Raw genomic sequence first — 6017 nt, 5'->3', positions numbered from 1 at the left:
TTGCCTTAGCATCATTTACTCCCTGGGTGATGAACAGGTACTAACCACAAGTCATACTCCTCTTCTGCTCCTAAGAGAGCAGCATCGCTTGTGTGTAACATGCTCCTGGTGTACTCCTAGCTAGTGGAGAACTGGTCCAGGTCAGGACTGATGTGCAATCAAAATGTCATTCCAGTATCAGGATATTGAAATGTCTTCCAGTGTCTGAAGGGGGCTACAAGGATGCTGGAGAGGGACTCTGCATCAGGGACTGTAGCGATAGGACAAGGGGTGATGGGTTCAAACTGAAACAGGGCAAGTTCAGGTTAGATCTAAGGCAGAAGCTCTGCCCTGTGAGGGTGCTGAGGCGCTGGCACAGGGTGCCCAGAGAAGCTGTGGCTGCCCCATCCCTGGCAGTGCTCAAGGCCAGGTTGGACGCAGGGGCTTGGAGCAACGCAGTCAATGTGAGGCGTCCCTGCCGGCCATCTCCAGAGGCCAGCGGCTCAGAGCGGAGCCTTCAACCCCGGAGTGAGGGGAAACCCGGCAGCAGGAGCCTCAGTTCCGAGGGAGCGTCGAACCCTCGCCAGGCCTTGCCCAGGCGCCGGCGGCTCCGAGCGGGGCCTCACAGGGGGCGGTGCCAGCGGGGACGGCCCCGCCCGGAGCGGGTAAAACGCGGCCTGGATTAGGCAGGAGCGGAGCTTGAGGCAGTGATGCTCAATGGCGATCGTTTGTGGTTGGTACTGTTAGAGGAAGCCCCACTGCGGAGAGCACGGCTGGAAGGGGGTAAACTCGTTATTCCCCATCAGGGTGAGGGGATGGAGGTGTTCATCCCCGCGGAGCTCGGGAGGGGAGGCGCTCGGTGCAGCAGGGACGAGGCTGCGGTCTGAGGTAAGTAATTCAACATAGTCCCACAAAAGTGTATGGCTACGGAGCTGAAGTTATCTGAGTGTGTGCAGACCTATTCCAAGCAGCTAAGTAAGCCAAATGACTGCAGCCATGTGATGTAAATGCTTTATGTTAGCCATAGGTTCAGAAACTTGCTGAGTCTCCCTTCCAACCCTTGGGATTCTGTGATTCTGTGATTCTGTGATTCTGAGTCTGGGCCTCCCATGGCAGCCAAGGCAAGAAATGATTCCCCATCGGCTTCTGGTGTAATTCTGCTGACGTTGGAAAGATCTGGTTTAGAGGTATTGGAGCCCTTTTCTTTGAGGAGAAAAGTCTGAGCGGTCTCCAAGTTGTTTTAACCTGTTTTCATGATGTTTCCTTCTTTAAGTATGCTCCAAATGCACTTGAATATCAGATCTCAAGGCAGCAGGCCAGTGTGTCTTGAGCAAACCTTGCTAGGTTCTCATTCACAGCAAAGCACTCCTAAATTCAATGTCATTTTATCTCATGGGCAGATTAGATACCTAATAAGCAATTGAAAGTATTAAAGCGAAGGAGGAAAATTCCACAGCATGTTATGTGCTTTTTGAGTGTTAGTTATTTCTGTGCTTATTATTGCAAATGACCTTCTTACTAAGTAGTGACTGAGGCATTTGTAATGATAGATAAGGGCCTTTTACCAGTTGAGAGTGTGATGCTGATACAATTGGCTTAAGAAAAGTTACTGAAGATAGGCTGAGAAAGTTGGGGCTGTTCAGCCTGGAGAAGAGAAGGCTGCGTGGAGACCTCAGAGCAGCCTTCCAGTACCTGAAGGGGGCCTATAGGGATGCTGGGGAGGGACTCTTCATCAGGGACTGTAGTGACAGGACAAGGGGTGATGGGTTAAAACTTAAACAGGGGAAGTTTGGAGATAAGGAGGAAATTCTTTCCTGTTAGGGTGGTGAGGCACTGGAATGGGTTGCCCAGGGAGGTTGTGAATGCTCCATCCCTGGTGGTGTTCAAGGCCAGGTTGGACGAAGCCTTGGGTGGGATGGTTTAGTGTGAGGTGTCCCTGCCCATGGCAGGGGGGTTGGAACTGGATGACCTCCAGGTCCTTTCCAACCCTAACTATTCTACTGCTTTTATCTGGGCTTTCTTTAAAATCACTGAATATCTTCTAGTGCATTTATTGCCTTTAGATGATTTTTGGGAGCTCCCTATGTTTAGAGATGTAAGAAGAGGGTAATTTGTTACTATTATTAACTTTTGTATGCACATATATACGTGTGACTTTAAATGTGTGTGCACATATGTATATATAAATCTTTTGTTCCAAGCATCACAGAGTCGTTAGGTTCTGGTAGGGCTGGTGTTCTTCATGTCCAGCATTAAGTGTGTAATGTCAAACATGTATCTATACCTCTTGTACCATATGGCGAGGACAGGAGCACATTTGTGTTTGTTTTTTTTTTTAAGCTTACAGATATTTCTGTTGACTTCACTGTCAGGAGGATTCACTTTCTGAGATGGGTATATCAGTGTTAACATTAAATCGGAGTTGGGGTGGTCCAGGTTTTCAGTATCACAATGAAACCAGGTTTTTTGTGAAAGTTTAAACTGAAAACAGGATGCAGGTGTGTCCAAGCAGCCTTTTCCATCACCTCGGGCTGAGTTACCTGGGACAAACCATGATCTTACAGCAGCTGAAGCAGCCTGGGGTTAGGCTGGCAAACTGTTCCTGGCAAATAGCTAAGAATAGTGATGCTCACTGGGCAGATTAGCCTTAATGTTATTGATGAGCCTCCAGAGTTAAACTTCGCTTGTGTGATAGTGTAGCAAGGTGAATTTTAGCCTAATGGTTTGAATTTTATCAAGTACATAGGCACTGGCCAATGCTTCTTTGATTGGAGGCTTTTACTACAGGAACCTATTTGTTAAACAACTGTTGAGTTAGTTTGAGACCAGGTGAAGTACATTGCCACCAAGACCCAAATGCAAAAGATAGAATGGTAGGTTACTTAAGGAAGGCAAAATACTGTTGATTAAAATATGAACATTCTATGTGGAATGCAGAATGGATTGTGGGTTTTGTTGTTGCTTTTTCCTGGGACAATTTGTTAGCAAGTGCTCGTTTTCAGTGTTACAACTCAGTCACATTTTTGGCTTAATAATGTGCTGTCTGGTTTGTACTTTCTTGCTATGACTGCAGGACTCTTGTCAAAACCAATATGAACGTGCTGTAGCCATTGAAGAGAGCGAAAGAGCAATCTGTTTGCATTAAGACCTAAACAACCTGGTCTGAACTTGGTTTGGACCCCATTTGGAGCCGGGGGTTGGACTAGTGTTGTGTTTTGAGCCCAGCTGGTGACTCAGAACCATGTAGGCGCTTGCTCCCAGAGGGATGGGAGGAGAATGGAAAGAATGTGAACCCCACAGGTTGAGACAAGAACAGTCCAGTAACTAGGGTATAACACAAATCACTACTGCTACCACCAATAATAATCGTGATAGGGGAAATAACAAGGGGAGAGAATACAGCCGCTCACCACCCACCGACCAATACCCAGCCCAACCCAAGCAGTGATCTAACCCTTCTGGGTAACTCCCCCCAGTTTATATAGTGGGCATGATGTGCTGTGGTACAAAATACCCCTTTGGCTAGTTCGGGTCTGGTCCCTGTCTCTGCTTCCTCCCAGCTTACCGTGCTCCTCCTCACTGGCAGAGCATGAGACTGAAAAATCCTTGATTGGAGTAAGCATTACTGAGCAACAACTAAAACATTGGTGTGTTATCAGTGTTCTCAGACTAAAGCTGAAAAACAGCACTGCACCAGCTAATAGGAAGGAGGAAAAGTAAGTTCCAGCTGAACCCAGGACAACCAGAGGCATCCTGAGGTGTCCCTTCAGCCTGAACGATCTTATGATTACTGAAAAGTATCATGCACCTGTGAGCTAATGGGAACTCTTCTGTAAGGCACGAAAGAGGGGCTGTTTAGACTGTTTAATCCAGGCTATATGGTCTAAGCCTGTGCTTTGGGATGGAGTTCTGAATCCCTCTTTTTCTTTGCGAAAAGGATTTTGGTGTTCTCTCTCTGTGACAGAAGTGCTGATTGCTCCTGCTGTTTCCAACCTGAATGCTGTCCCTGGCTCCCCAAGCACCAGACTGTTTGTTTTCTTTGGCTTTATGGTATTTTAAAGAGCTTTCTCTAAGCCTCATGCCTTTATGCATACAAAAGTGATTTGAAAGGCCTTCCTTTTGACCTGCTAAACACAGAGTCCCTGTGGGGTTTGCCTAAGACTCACAGTTTGTCTTGTTAATTTATGCTATAATAGTTTCCAGTGTATGCTATTTTAAGTTACCAGAACACTGCTGCTCACCTGTTTTGTATTTCTATAGGGTAATATAAGCAGATTGTGCCTCAGGAGAAATCTAGCTTTATTCTTGTTTTGCTACAGGGAAACTGAGTCTGAAGGGTGTTAAACTATGAAGGGCAAAGTCAATGAAGGGCTTCACCTTTGGTCTTCTTGGTTTTGTGCTTTACCCATGTTTATTCTTAGTTTTTACCTCCCACCTTTGTTTCATGAACCTGTCTTTCCCTGAAGATTTGCATGCTGTGGCATGTCTGAGACTATCATCAAAATGTTGCCTTTATATAGTGTTTCAGCAGTTACATTAGCTATTCCTTTTGATGCCACAGGTTGAATGAGAATGTGTTCTTCCTGCTAGAGATTTCTAAGCATTCCTGCTTTTATGAAGTTGCTATTTCTTAACCCAGAAATCCCAGACACTGCTGTTAAGACATTTCCTTGCTGAATAGGCCAGGCTGAGAATGCAAACTTCTTTTGGAAATGCCATAGTAGGAGTCTTTGACCATGACAGAGGGGTATCTGTGGAAGCAATTGAAAGCATCATTTCTTGCCAGGGTCAGGAGGGGCACTGTCTGTTCCTGCCTCTGCTCCTAGAACCATTTTGGAGGCCAGCACCTTCAGTGGCAACAGTGCTGACCCAAAGTAGATATCTTGATAGAGGGAGATAAAAATGCAAGTGCCTCAGGCATGTTGTAGCTCTGGGTGGATGTTGGGTGGATCGAGTGCAGGAGGAGGTGACGACCAGCTGATGGATCCCTTGTCTTTTGGCAGATGAGGTGCTGAAGATCTCTGCAGCTCAAACAGTGACTCAGGAGGGTGGCATGCTACTTCCTTCTCGATCAAGACTGACTCTTGAAAGGGGACCTCTGAGGATGTGTCTGGCAGTTTAAGCACAAACCTGCGCCTGTCCCTGGTATGGGACTTGCCCATGGACTTTGCAAGCCTTTGTGCCCCTGTGGTCAGAGAGTGCAGCTTATGGCCCCAGCCAGCAGTCAAAACCGTAGAGGGTCCAAAGCACCTCCACAAGAAGCTGAGGAGGTAGGCAGGGGCCTAAAATTTTAGCCAGCATTGAAGGGAAACACACCTCCAGATTTTAGTATTAAAATCCTTTCATCATTTTAAGGAATGTAATAATCATTACACAAGGATACCCACTAATCACACAACAAAAACTAAGTCCCTGTGCTTATTTGAGCCAAATTATTCCGTTATAATGAACATGATATTGACAAATACGTATGGATCTGAGAAATGTTTATTACAGATTCTTTAATATTTGCCACTGATGGCACTGCACTATTCCAGTGGGCTTTCACTTTTGACTGCTGCCTCCCCCCAGTGCTGCAAATCATTGTCTCAAGAGTTTATATATGACTTCTTGACATCACATGGGGTTCATTACACTGTCAAGTACAAGGAGGATTCTTGCTGCCTCTCAATGCCTATAGCATTGACCTGTGTGACTGTACTCATAGATAACAGCAAAGCGGTAATTTACTGGGAGTGAAATGTTGCTCCTATGAAAGAAATCTAAATTATAAAAATTAGATTGCTCTGTCAAGAAATCCTGAGATTAAAGCACTTATTTGAATATATATATATATATATATATATATATGCAGACCTAATGGGTGCAAGGCTGTAAATGCAGAGGAGAAGGAATGATCACAGCAGTAGATTTGTGTAGTTATCAATTCATAAAAATCAAACAGGCAAGGCATTTTTAAAGGAAAAAACAGGATATCATTAACAGGAGAGTAAGTTTTCAGACAAGGTAAATGGGAGATAAATGCTGTTACTTACCAG

General features: G+C 45.4%; 1 long non-coding RNA gene across 1 annotated transcript; it reads left to right on the top strand.

Moving 5' to 3' along the window:
- The first annotated feature begins 689 nt into the window (after nt 1-689).
- Nucleotides 690-5806, top strand: LOC136009095 (uncharacterized). The gene is made up of 2 exons (XR_010610327.1): nt 690-867; nt 4983-5806. It is a non-coding gene; the product is annotated as an uncharacterized LOC136009095 (long non-coding RNA).
- The last annotated feature ends 211 nt before the right edge of the window (nt 5807-6017 follow it).

This window comes from Lathamus discolor, chromosome 2 (genome assembly GCF_037157495.1).
Source record: "Lathamus discolor isolate bLatDis1 chromosome 2, bLatDis1.hap1, whole genome shotgun sequence".
Taxonomy (NCBI): Eukaryota; Metazoa; Chordata; class Aves; order Psittaciformes; family Psittacidae; genus Lathamus; species Lathamus discolor.
Note: the sequence above shows the minus strand (reverse complement) of the source record. Positions and strands in the feature narration are given on the sequence as shown.